The 13,311-nt window shown below is 39.2% G+C and overlaps 1 pseudogene; it reads left to right on the top strand.

Annotated features, from left to right (window-relative positions):
• Positions 1 to 682: 682 nt before the first annotated feature.
• LOC100354637 (POU domain, class 5, transcription factor 1 pseudogene) overlaps positions 683 to 13,311 on the top strand; it is a 48,113-nt pseudogene continuing 35,484 nt past the window's right edge.

The raw sequence follows: 13,311 nt of genomic DNA, 5'->3' as shown, positions 1-13,311 counted from the left end.
GGGCCGAGGAGCGCGCACATGCGCACTGCTGGGAACCAGCCCGGATGCCGGGTCGGGGTGCGCGGGCTGGGCGTGCGCGAGCTCGGCGGAGGGCGGGAAGGCGCGAAGGGCGGTGACAGGTTGTGCCGTCTCGTGTGCTTGCTGAGGCCTCAGCGCCCATTACTGTAGAGGCGCCAGTGAAGTCGGAAGTCGTGAGAAAGGGCCGCTCGCAGCGGTCGACTGCATTTAGTTACTGGAGTTCAGCCTGGCTATGACTGGAGCAAAACGGTTCGTTTGGTTTGGTTTTTTATTTGTTTGTGGTTTTTGTTGGTTTTTTTTTTTTTTTTTTTTGCATTGAGCTGGAAGTGGAATGAGCAGAGGAGAATAAAGGTGAAGAATTTGGCGAAAACTGAATTTGTAACAGTGGCAGCTAACGGTAATCCAGCCTCATGCAACCTATAAAAACAGCGGGCAAACAGTAACGCCCTTGCTCCCACAAGAGACTTTGGACTGTCCCCTGGATGCATCCTGTGCCTTTTGATGGGTAACACATTGCCTCAGGACCTCTGGAAATGTTAGCCTTTCCTCAATTCAGTTTCATAATTAATTTGACATACGTGAAAATAGAATGGGTGTTAAACACTGGTTAATTCCTTTATGGTTCATTTCTGCTCCTACTTATGCCCATCCTCTACTAGAGTAGATGACGGGTATGTGTGTAGCAGTCTCGCGACCTGTCCACAGGGACCAGTGCACATTTTCCTTGCATCTCTCCCCCTTGACCCTGCTCCATTAAAACCAAGCCTAATTCCTTATTCCTGCCTCTGCACTGTGTGTGTGAACCTGTCTCTCCCTGTTTCCTTTGTTTGGAGTTCTTGTATCCAACTGAGAAGTTTGTTGAGTGCCTACCAAGTACCAGGCACTGTACTAAGTGCTAGTGAAACATTGATGAGCAAAAAGAGAAAGAAAAGACTGCCAACATTGAACTTGGAACTATAGGAGTTGATTGACATAAGCAAATTATCAGAAAAGTAAATGTGGAGTTACAACTGTGATAAGGGCTAAGAATAATTACACCCCTATGATACTGGAACTGACCCAGTCTGGGATTGGGGAGGGGCGGGCAGCCAAAGGGAAATGGTTTCAGCTGAAGTGTGACAGGTGCGAGTTAACTGGCAGCACTTAGTTGGGGTAAGTGAGATGAACTTCCCCAGGCAGGTGCCCCAGAATGAGGCATCTTTAGGCCTCCGATTCCCTTCCCACCACCCCCCCAGCCAGAGCAACAACATTGCTGCTTGTGGAACTTCAGCTTTAAACTAGTAGGATAAGGACCACATTCCTGGTGGCTATACTAAATGGAAATGACCTACTGGACTACGGTATTTGGAGTACTCATGAGATGTGATGATACCACTAGCTCTGAAAGACAATTTCACCGTATGCTGGATGCAAGCAGAGGATTGTCTTTAGCTCCAACAAGGTAAAAGGGATATATTGATTAAAATGATTATGCCTTCCACATGTTAAGAAGTTGTGCAATTCTGCCAAACCTTTCAAAGATATCAGCTTTTCACAAGTCACACTCAACCTGGTACTGTTCCCTGAACCTATGATGACCTTTCATACCTTCATGTCTCTCTGCTTCCTCCTCCCCTTAAGGTTATCAGCTAGATTCCTATTAGCTAGTTATTTTACCTCAGGTGCGATGAGTTAACTTTGCCTCTCATTTCTTAGCACACGGTCGTCATCAGTTCCTACAAGGACCCTCTCTTTTTTTCTATTTGTTATTTTCTTCATCTTTTTCAACCCCTCTCTTTCTTCTAGATAAAAACTGGAATGGATTTGATACAGATCCTTAATAATTTAATACAGGTAATGTTTTGTGTATGCCTTTTACACTTACAGAAGTGGTAATTGGACTGTAAATATCCATTTCCAACTGTTTTCACTCAATAGTAGGTTTTTGAACTACATCCACATTGCTATGTGTACACTTACTTTGTTTCTAAGTGCTACTGAATATCCAATAATCTATCCTGATACATATCTCTAGTGATGGGAAATCTAGGTTCCTGTTAAATCACTAATGTCATATTGTGGTGAAAACTCTTGTGAATATCTTTATTAACCTTTGCAAGAATTTATAGTATAGTTTTTTTTTTTTAATTTTTTTTTTTGACAAGCAGAGTGGACAGTGAGAGAGAGAGACAGAGAGAAAGGTCTTCCTTTGCCGTTGGTTCACCCTCCAATGGCCGCCGCAGCCGGCGCGCTGCGGCCGGCGCACCGCGCTGAGGCCGGTGCACCGCGCTGATCCGATGGCAGGAGCCAGGAGCCAGGTGCTTTTCCTGGTCTCCCATGGGGTGCAGGGCCCAAGCACCTGGGCCATCCTCCACTGCACTCCCTGGCCACAGCAGAGAGCTGGCCTGGAAGAGGGGCAACCGGGACAGAATCCGGCGCCCCAACCGGGACTAGAACCCCGTGTGCCGGCGCCGCTAGGCGGAGGATTAGCCTAGTGAGCCGCGGCGCTGGCTTATAATATACTCTTAGTTTTTATTTATTTCATTTGTTTGAGAGGCAGAGAGAGAAAGTGAGCTCTCATCTGCTGGTTTACTCCCCCAAATGCCCAAAATGGCTGAGACTGGGCCAGGCAAAAGCCAGGAGCCAGGAATTCAATCTGGTTCATCCACATGGGTGGCAGAGGCCCAACCACTTTTCTAACGCCTGCTGTCTCCCAGGGTGTGCATTAACAGGAAACTAAAAATGGGAGTTGGCACAGGACTTGAACTCAGCTCCTCCAGTATGGGATGCAGCTGTCCCAACTTGCATCCCATCCAGGTTCACTTCCCAAATGCTGGAAATGGCTGGGGCTGGGGCTGGGCCAAAGTTAGGAGGCAGTAACTCAATCCAAATCTCCCTTATGAGTAGCAGGAACCCAACTACAAGAGTCATCACTGTTGCCCCCTGGGTCTGCATTAGCAGGAAGCTGGAGTCAGGAGCTGGAGGTGTGAATCAAATGCAAGTACTTCAGTGTTAGATGCAGGCATCTTAACTGCTCCCTATTTGATGCTCGATAGTGCATAACTCCTGCTTTCTCACTACACTACTTGGCAGATAGAAGGGACTCAAATGCTGAGTACTTCTATGATGCTTAATGTACTATAATTATTTATTTATATTTCTGATTCTTTCATTGGAACATTTGTTTCATCTAGGGAGGAAAGATATCTTACTTCTCTTGGTGTGTTGGTTACATTAAAATAGGCCAGTTTGAAGATATGTTGAATGAATAAGTGCTTACCCTCACTACTTATATATGCTATGATGAAGTCTTGCCTACCTGTCTAGATACAGATTATCCCCACTCTGATCTCTAGTCTTGAAATCCCCTTTCAAGATAACTCAGCTGAATATAGACACTGGTTCAGCCAAGTTCATGGCACTTCTCTTCGCATATTCTTGTATCTCCCAGTTACTGGCAGCCCCTGTCTTCAAATTAGTTTCTCAGGCCTAAGATGAGTCATGTTGGCCCTCTCTTTCTCTCACACATCTAATCCATCAGCAAATCCTTTCAGAATTCAGAATCTGTTTCTCACTACTTGCACTGCTAAAGCTACGGTTCAAGCCTCCATTATCTTAACTGGATTATGGCAACAATTTCTTCACTGATCTGGCAGCCACTCTTGTCCTCTCTGTCAGTTCTCAACCCAAAAGACAGAATGACCCTATTCAGGTGCAATCAAGTCGATCTGCCCCTCAAAATACTCCAGCGGCTCCCTAAATCTCTCAAAGTGAAAGGCAGAGACCTTACACTTTCTTCCATCATTCAAGTCATGATGGTTTCCTTGCTTGAAAATACCAGGCAGGTTCTGTTTATCTCCCCACATTAGAAGGTAAGTTCAGTGAAAACAAATATTTCCATTGGTTTTATACACTGCTTATCCTCAGTGCGTGCCACAGTGTCTGGAACATAGTAGATGTTTACTAAATACTTAATGAGTGATTAATTATGTGTTGAGGATCTTGTGGAGGTCAGATTTGCTCCCATATCTATATCTGATATTGGAATGAATATTCAGCACTTCTAGACTTTGGCCATTACCTTTTGTCAAATCATTGCTTATCATCTCTGCATCAATTTATTCTGTGTTATTTCCTGCTCTCTCATAATCTGAACCCTCTGAGTCTTCTTCTGGCCTCAATTCCAGTTGAAGTCCCTTCTACTTTTTCCAGCTCTAGAAATCTTAGGTAGGCTTCAGGACCAAGCTAGAGTCTCAGTTTTTTTATGACCCTTTCTCTGAAAATCTCAGCTTGCCATGACCTTTCCTTTGAACTTGATACTAGAAAAAATACAATTCATAGACTTTAATTTTTTTAACTTTTATTTAATAAATATAAATTTCCAAAGTACAGCTTATGGATTACAATGGCTTTTTCCCCCCTTAACTTCCCTCCCACCCACAACCCTCCCATCTCCTGCTCCCTCTCCCATTCCATTCACATCAAGATACATTTTCAATTATCTTTGTATCCAGAAGATCAATTTAGTGTATATTAAGTAAAGATTTCAACAGTTGCACCCACACGGAAACATAAAGTGTAAAAATTGTTTGAGTGCTAGTTATAACATTAATTCACATTGGACAACACATTAAGGACAGATATCCTACATGAGGAGTAAGTGCAGTACAATTTAATACTTTATCCCTTTTAGTATTTTTTTTGTTCTAGTTAATACTATTGGTTGAACTCTGTAATTAACACAAATTTATTCTTAGGTGTTGAACTTTAACTGAAAAGTGATCCCTGTTACATATAAGAGTGGGAATAAGAGAGGGAGGAAATGTACAATTTGGGACATGCTCAATTGGACTTCCATAAATGGTGGAGTTAGTAATGTGCCAGGGGATTCCAATACAATCCCATCAAGGTTGCATGTACCAATGCCATCTCACTAGTCCAAGTGATCAATTTCTGTTCACAGTTGATCACACTGATAGGTCTAAGAGTCAAAGGGATCACACAAACAAGACTAGTGTCTGCTAATACTGATAGAATAAAAAAGGGAGAGAATGATCCAACATGGGAAGTGAGATACACAGCAGACCAATAGAATGGCAGATGTCCTAAATAGCACTCTGGCCTCAGAATCAGCCCTTAAGGCATTCGGATCTGGCTGAAGAGCCCATGAGAGTATTTTAGGCATTGAAAACCAAGACACTCTGGAAAAAAAAAAAGAGGACCTAAATGAAAGATCTCTGCAAGTGAGATCCCAGTAGAAAGAATGGGACATCAAAGGAGGAGGTACCTTTCTGAAGGGAGGAGAGAACTTCCACTTTGACTATGACCTTGTCTAAATAAGATCGAAGTCAGCAAACTCAAGAGGCTTCCATAGCCTTGGAAACTCATGACTGGAGCTTAGGGAGATTTCTGACGTCATAAACAAGAGTGTCAAGTTGTTAAGTGAACAAAGGAGTCACTGTGCATTTACTCCTCATGTCAGATCTCTGTCCTTAATGTGCTGTTCAATGTGAATTAATGGTATAACTAGTACTCAAACAGTATTTTACACTTTATGTTCTGTGTGGGTGCAAACTGATGAAATCTTTCCTTAATATATACTAAATTGATCTGTATATAAAGATAATTGAAAATGAATCTTGACGTGAATGGAATGGGAGAGGGAGCGGGAGATGGGAGGGGTGCGGGTGGGAGGGAAGTTATGGGGGGGAAAAGCCGTTGTAATCCATAAACTGTATTTTGGAAAATTATATTTACTAAATAAAATTTAAAAAAAAATAAGTTTAGGGCCAGTATGTGGCCCAGCAGGTTAAGCCACTGCTTGCAATACCAGCATCCTATATTAGAGTGCTGGTTCAATTCAAAATAAATACATCTTTGAAAAGGGTAAGTTTAATTTTGTTAAAAAATTTAAAATCAGCATTTCAGCATATTAACACTTTGCATTAATGTAGTATATTTACTACAATTGATGCATTCTGTTAACCAGTCTGTAGTTTACATTAAGGTAGTACTGTGTGTTCTGACATATGCATAATATATCCATCATTACAGTGTAATACAGAATAGTTACACTGTACTAAAAATTCTGTGTGCTCTATCTACTCATCTGTTCTACTTCCTAACACTGGTGATCACTGGCTATAGTTTTCTCTTCTACTGAATGCTGTTTAGTATGTAGCATTCTTGTACTTTTTTTTCACTCAAAAGTAAGCATTGAATGTTCTTCTATATCTTTTCATGATTTGTTAGCTTATCTATTTTTATTGTGAAAAATCTATCACACTCTTTTTATCCATTCACCCACTGAAGAACAACTTGGTTGATTGCAACTTTTTTTTTTTTCAGTTATGAGGAAAACTGCTGTAAACTTTGTTCAGTTTTTTGTGTGGACCTAAATTTTTAACTCACTTGAGTAAATACCATCGAACAAAATTGATGAATTACATGGTAAAACTGTTCAAGTTGTTAAGTAAGTGAGAAATGCTCTTCCAAACTGGCTGTATAATTTTGCATTCGCACTAGCAATGAAGGAGACTTCCTGTTGTTTACATATCTTTACCAGCTTTTGGTGTTTTCAGTGTTTTGAATTTTGGCCATTCTAAATAGTTGGGCAGTTGAAACTCATTGGTTTGCTTTACAATTCCCTAATGACATATGGCCTTGGGCATCCTTTCATATGCCTATATATATATATTCTTTGTCAAAGTATCTGTTTGGATATTTTGCCCATTTTTTTTTTAAAGATTTTTTTTATTTATTTGAGAGGCAGAGTTACAGACAGAGGGAAAGACAGAGAGAAAGGTCTCCCATTCTTTGGTTCACTCCCCAAATGGCCAGCAACAGCCTGAGCTGGGCTAATCCAAGTCCCGGAGCTTCTTCTAGGTCTCTCACATGGGTGTAGGAGCCCAAGGACTTGGGCCATCTTCCACAGCTTTCCCAAGCCATAGCAGAGAGCTGGATAAGAAGAGGAACAGCCAGGACATGAACCAGCATACATATGGATGCAGGTGCTACAGTCTGGAGGCTTAGCCTACTACACCATGGCGCCCACCCCTGCACATTTCTTAATTGGGTTGTTTTCTATTTGATGAGTATTGAGAGTTCTTTGTATAATTTGGATATTAGCCCTTTATCAAATATACGTTTTGCAAATATTTTCTCACTGTTTGTGGTTTATATCTTTATTTACTTACCAGTGTCTTTCACAGAGCAGAAGTTTTTAACTTAAAGAACTTATTTGGGGCTGGCGTCATGGCGCACTAGGTTAATCCTTCGCCTGTGGCGCCGGCATCCCATATGGGCACCAGTTCTAGTCCCGGTTTCTCCTCTTCCAGTCCAGCTCTCTGCTGTGGCCTGGGATAGCAGTGGAGGATGGCCCAAGTGCTTGGGCCTCTGCACCCACATGGGAGATTAGGAGGAGGCACCTGGCTCCTGGGTTCGGATCAGCATAGCTCCAGCCACTGCAGCCATTTGGGGAATAAACCAACGGAAGGAAGACATTTCTCTCTGTCTCTCTCTCTCTCACTGTATGTAACTCTACCTGTCAAATAAATAAATAAAATCTTTTAAAAAAATTTAAAAAATAAATAAAAACTTATTTGTTGTTTTTTTTTTTTCTTTTTCAAAAGGATGCATCATACTTTTGGCATTATACACAAAAAGTTGTCACTAGACTCAAGCTTGCCTGTATTTGCTCTTACATAATTTTTTAAAAAATTATTTTTGTGAATAATAACTTACATATTTAGGATCTACATTATGACATTTCCATACTTATATACAAATATGCACTTATCAAATCAGGATAATCAACATTTCCCTTAATTTGACAATACCGTATGATTGGAAGCATGGAGCCTCTTTGTTTATAAAATATATACTACATTATTGTGAAGTATAGTCTTCCCACTATACTTTGTAACACTAGGATCTTATTTTGATCTAGCTCTGATTATCCAAACTGCCTGTATCCCTACAAGTAGATAGTAATCACCATTCTGTGTTCAGATTGAGATTTTGTGTTTCTTTTAGTTCCCAAATATGAGGGTGAGTGTTCGTTAGTTGTCTTAATGTGCTTGGCTTTCTTTTCTTTAAGATTTATTTATTTGAAAGAGTTGCAGAGAGATGGGGGTGGGGTTGAGGGGGAGAGACAGAGAGAGAGAGAGAGCAATCTTCCATCTGCTGGTTCAGTCACCAAATAGCCCCAGTGGCTTGGGCTGGGCCAGACTGAAGCAAGGAGCCCAGAACTCTATCTGGATCTCCTACATGGTTAGCAGGGGTCCAACTACTAGGGCCATTTTCCACTGCTTTCCCTGTTGCATTAGCAGGGAAGTGGATCATAAATACAACAGTCCAGACTCACAGTGTTGCTCATATAGCATTCCAGCATTACAAGCAACGAATTAACTCACTGTGCTATACTCTATGCTTCATCTGGCTTATTTCACTTAATATGATGTAGCTGAATAATATTCCATTGTGTATATATAACACTTTTTCTTTAACCATTCATCTGATGATAAATACCTTGGTTGATCCAATTCTAATATCTTAGTTTTTGTGAAGAGTGCTGCGATAAACATGGTGGAGCAGGTATCTCTTTGAAAAAATAATTTCATGTCTTTTGGATATATACCCTGTAGTAGAATTACTAGATCCCATGGCAGTTCCATTTTTTTAAAAGAAATCTCCATTTTTGTTTTCTGTAGTGACAGTATTCACACCAACACTGTGTAAGAGTTCCTGTTTCTTCACATCCTCACTTGCATTTGTTACTTTCTGTCTTTTTGATAATAGCTATTCTGACAGTGGTAAGGTGATATCTTAACTGTGATTTTGATTTGTATTTTCCTGATGGCTAGTAATGGTGTACATTTTTTCAAGTATTTTCATCCATTTGTATTCATTTGACAAAAGTCTGTTCAGTTTTTTTGCCCATTTCTTTACTGGATTGGCTGTTTTTCTTATTGGGTTTATATTCTGGATATTAATCTTTTGTTGAATAAATAACTTGCAAATATTTTCTCTCATCCTGTCAGATGTCTTTTCATGCTGTTGGCCAATGCCTATGCTGTACAGAATTTCCTGAGTTTTACAGAATCCCATTTCTGTAGTTTTGCTTTTGTTGCCTGTGCTTTTGGGATCTTAACCAAAAAACAAACAAATGAAAAACAAAACAAACAAAAAAACCCTTACCTATACTAGTGTCTCAAAGTGTTTCCCCTATGTTTTCTTTTAGGATTTCTATTGTTTCAGGTATTGTATTCAGGTCTTTGATCCATCTTGACTTGATTTTTGTATATGGTGAGAGGTAGAGATCTTTTTATTTCTTTTTAAAAAAGATTTTTTTTATTTGAAAGTCAGAGTTACAAGAAACAGAGAGACAGAGACCTTTCATCAGCTGCTTCACTTCCCAGATGGCCAGAATGGCCGGGGCTGTGCCAGAATGAAGTCAGGAGTCAGGAGCTTCATCCAGGTCTCTCACATGGGTGGCAGGGGTCCATGTACTTGGGCATTCCTCCACTACTTTCCCAGGTCATTAGCAAGGAGATAGAAGTGGAGTAGTTGGGATTTGACCCAGTGCCCATATGGGATGCTAGCATTGCAGGCAGCATCTTTACCTGCTATACCACAACACCAGCCCCAGAGAGGTAGGGATCTGATTTCATTTTTCTATATATGTATATCAAATTTAACCAACAGCATTTATTGAAAAAACTCTCTTTTCTCCTTTGTAAAAAATTACATGGCTCTATGTATGTTGATTTATTTCTGGATTCACTATTCTATTATATTGATCTCTGTGTTAATTTTCATGGCAGTACCATAATGTTTTGATTACTATAGCTTTATAGTTTTTGTATAAACCTTTTATTTAATGAGTACAAATTTCTTAAGTACTTTAGGAATATAGTGATTCGTCGCATCATACCCTCCCTCCCACCACCTACTCTCACCCCAATTCCTCCTCCCTCTCCTATTCCCAGACCCATTCTCCATTAGCATTCATTTTCAATTAACTTTATACACAGAAGACCAACTCTATACTAATCAGTGATTTCAACAATTTGCACACATGCACAAGCACACAAAATATAAAAAAAAAACTGTTTGAGAACCAGTTTTAAAGTTAATTTTCATAGTACAACACATTGAGGACAGAGGTCCTGCATGGGCAGTAAGTACAGAGTGACTCCTGTTGATAATTTAACAATTAACACTTTTGTGTATTACATCAGTGATCACCCAAGGCTCTTGACATGAGCTGCCAAGGCTATGGAAGCCTTTTGAGTCCACAGTCTCTGTTGGTGTTTTGACAAAGCCATAAATAAAGTGGAAGTTCTCTCGTCCCTTTAGAGAAAAGTACATCCTTCTTTGATGGCCACTTCTTTCCGCTGGGGTCTCATTCTCAGAGATCTTTCACATAGGACATTCTTTTCATGCATGAAATGCTCTCATGGGTTTTTCAGCCAGACCAGAATGCCTTAAGGGCTGATTCTGAGGTCAGAGTGCTACTTAGAGCAATTGTCATTCTATGAGTCAGCTGTGTGGACTGCTTCCATGATGGAATATTCTGTCCTTTTTAATTCTATTGTTATGATCAGACACTTGATATTATTTATATGATTCCTTTAATACTTAATCCTATCTATGTGATCAAGTTAACACTTAATATGATCCCTTTAACGCTTAAGATGGCATTATTACCACCCAGCATAATGGGATTTGGAGTCCCATGGCAAGTTTTTAGCTGTATCCTTAGAAGTAGGAATGTATGCAGAACTGTACAGCTTTACAATTACAAACTTCCTCCTCCCTCTCATATTCCCACTCTTATTTTTTACTTGGATCTATTTTCCATTGACTTTATACACACATGATTAATTCTATGTTAAGTAAAGAGTTCAACCAATGGTATTAAGAAGAAGAAGAAGAAAAAAACTGTTCCTCGACAATCAAGACAAGGGCTGTTCAAATCATTGCTTCTCAAAGTGTCAATTTCACTTCTACAGGTTTCCTTTTAGATGCTCTGTTAGTTCTCACAGATCGGGGAGAACATATGGTACTTAGCCCTTTGGGACTAGCTTATGTCACTAAGTATGATGTTTTTCAAATTCAAACATTTTGTTGCAAGTGACTGGATTTCATTTTTTTTAACTACTGTGTAGTATGCTATAGAGTACATATACCTTAATTTCTTTATCAAGTTTCCAGTTGATAAGCATTTATGTTGATTCCACGTCTTAGCTATTGTAAATTGAGCTGCAATATACATGGAGGTGCAGATAACTCTTTTATTTACTGATTTCATTTCCCTTGTGTAAATTCTCAGGAGTGGGATGGCTGGGTTGTATGGTAGGTCTGTATTCAGATTTGTGATGTATCTCCAAACTGTCTTCCATAGTGGTTTTACCAGTTTACATTCCCACCAACAGTTGATTAGGGTACCTTTTTCCCCACATCCTCGCCAGCATTTATTGTTTGTTGATTTCTATATGAAAGCCATTCTAAGTGGGGTGAGGTGAAACCTAATTATAGTTTTGATATGCATTTCCCTGATGGCTAGTGATCCTAAGCATTTTTTTCATGTATCTGTTGGCCATTTGAATTTCATCTTTTGAAAAATGTCTGTTTAAATCCTTTGACCATTTCTTAACTGGATTATTTGTTTTGTTGTTGTGGAGTTCCTTGATCTCTTTATATATTCTGGTTATTGATCCTTTATCAGTTGCATAGCTTACAAATAGCTTCTCACATTCTGTCTCTTCACTTGTCTGGGTATTTGTTTTGCAGTACAAAAACTCAATTTGATGTAATCCCATTTGTGAATTTTGGCTTTACTGCTGTGCCACTGGGGTCTTTTCCAGAAACTGTTTGCCTGTGCCAATGTCTTGTAAGGTTTACCCAATGCTCTCTAATAATTTTATAGTATATCAGATTATATATTTAGGTATATAATCTCTTTTGAATGGATTTTTGTGTAAGGTATAAGGTAGGAGTCCTGCTTCATACTTCTGCATGTGGAAATTCAGTTTTCCCAGCACCATTTGTTGAAGAGAATTCCTTGCTCCATGGATTGGTTTTAGTTCCTTTGTCAAAGAGTTGTAGATGCTTGGATTTATTTCTGGTGTTTCTTTTTTCTGTTCCATTGGTCTATCCATCTGTTTCTGTACCAGTACTAGGCTGTTTTGATTATAACTGCCTTGTAGTTTGTCTTGAAATCTGGTATTGTGATGCCTCCAGCTTTGTTTCTGTTGCACAAGGTTGTTTTAGCAATTTGAGGTATCCTGTGTTTCCATATGAATTTCAGAGTAATTTTTTTCTAGATCTGAGAAAAATGTCTTTGGTATTTTGATTGATATTGCATTGAATCTGTAAATTACTTTCAGAAGAATGGACATTTTGATGATATTGATTCTTCCAATCCACGAACATGGAAGATTTTCTATTTTTTGTCACTTCTTCTATTTCTTTCTTTAATGATTTGTAATTTTCATTTTAGAGATCTTTGACATCCTTGGTTAAGTTTATTCCAAGGTATTTGATTTTTTTGTAGCTATTGTGAATGAAGTTGATCTTAGAAGCTCAATGTCAGCCTTGCCATTGTCTTATGTATATAAAAGCTATTGATTTTTTTGTATTGAATTTATATCCTGCTACTTTACCAAACTCTTCTATGAGTTCCACTAGTTTCTTGGTTGAGTTTTTTGGACCCCCTGTATATAGAATCATGTCATTTGAAAATAAGGATACATTGACTTCCTCTTTCCCATTTTGAATCCCTTTGACTCCTTTTTCTTGCCTAATGGCTCTGGCTAATACTTGTAGGACTCTATTGATTAGCAATGATGAAAGTGGGCATCCTTTTTTTGGTTCCAGATCTCAGTGGGAATGCTTCCAACTTTTTCCCCGTTCACTAGAACACTGACCATGGATTAGTCATAAATTGCCTTGGTTGTGTTGAGGAATGTTCCTTCTAAAACCAATTTGCTTAGAGTTTTCATCATGAAAGAGAGTTGTAGTTTATCAAATGCTTTCTCTGCATCTATTGAGATAATCATATGGTTTTTGTTCTTCAATTTTTTAATATTATGTATCACATTGATTGATTTGCAAATGTTGAAATATCCCTGGTTCAACATTTAACCAGATAAATCCCAGTTAGTCTGGGTGAATGATCTTTCTGATGTGTTGGATTCAGTTGGCCAGAATTTTGTTGAGGATTTTTGCGTCTATGTTCATCAGGGAAAAAATTGGTCTGTACTTCTTTTTGTTGTCTTTTCTTCATGTTTAGGAATTAAGGTGATGCTG

The sequence above is a fragment of the Oryctolagus cuniculus genome, chromosome X, assembly GCF_051225735.1.
Source record: "Oryctolagus cuniculus isolate XC-2025 breed Fujian yellow rabbit chromosome X, ASM5122573v1, whole genome shotgun sequence".
Classification (NCBI taxonomy): Eukaryota; Metazoa; Chordata; class Mammalia; order Lagomorpha; family Leporidae; genus Oryctolagus; species Oryctolagus cuniculus.
This window is presented reverse-complemented; position numbering and strand designations above follow the sequence as displayed.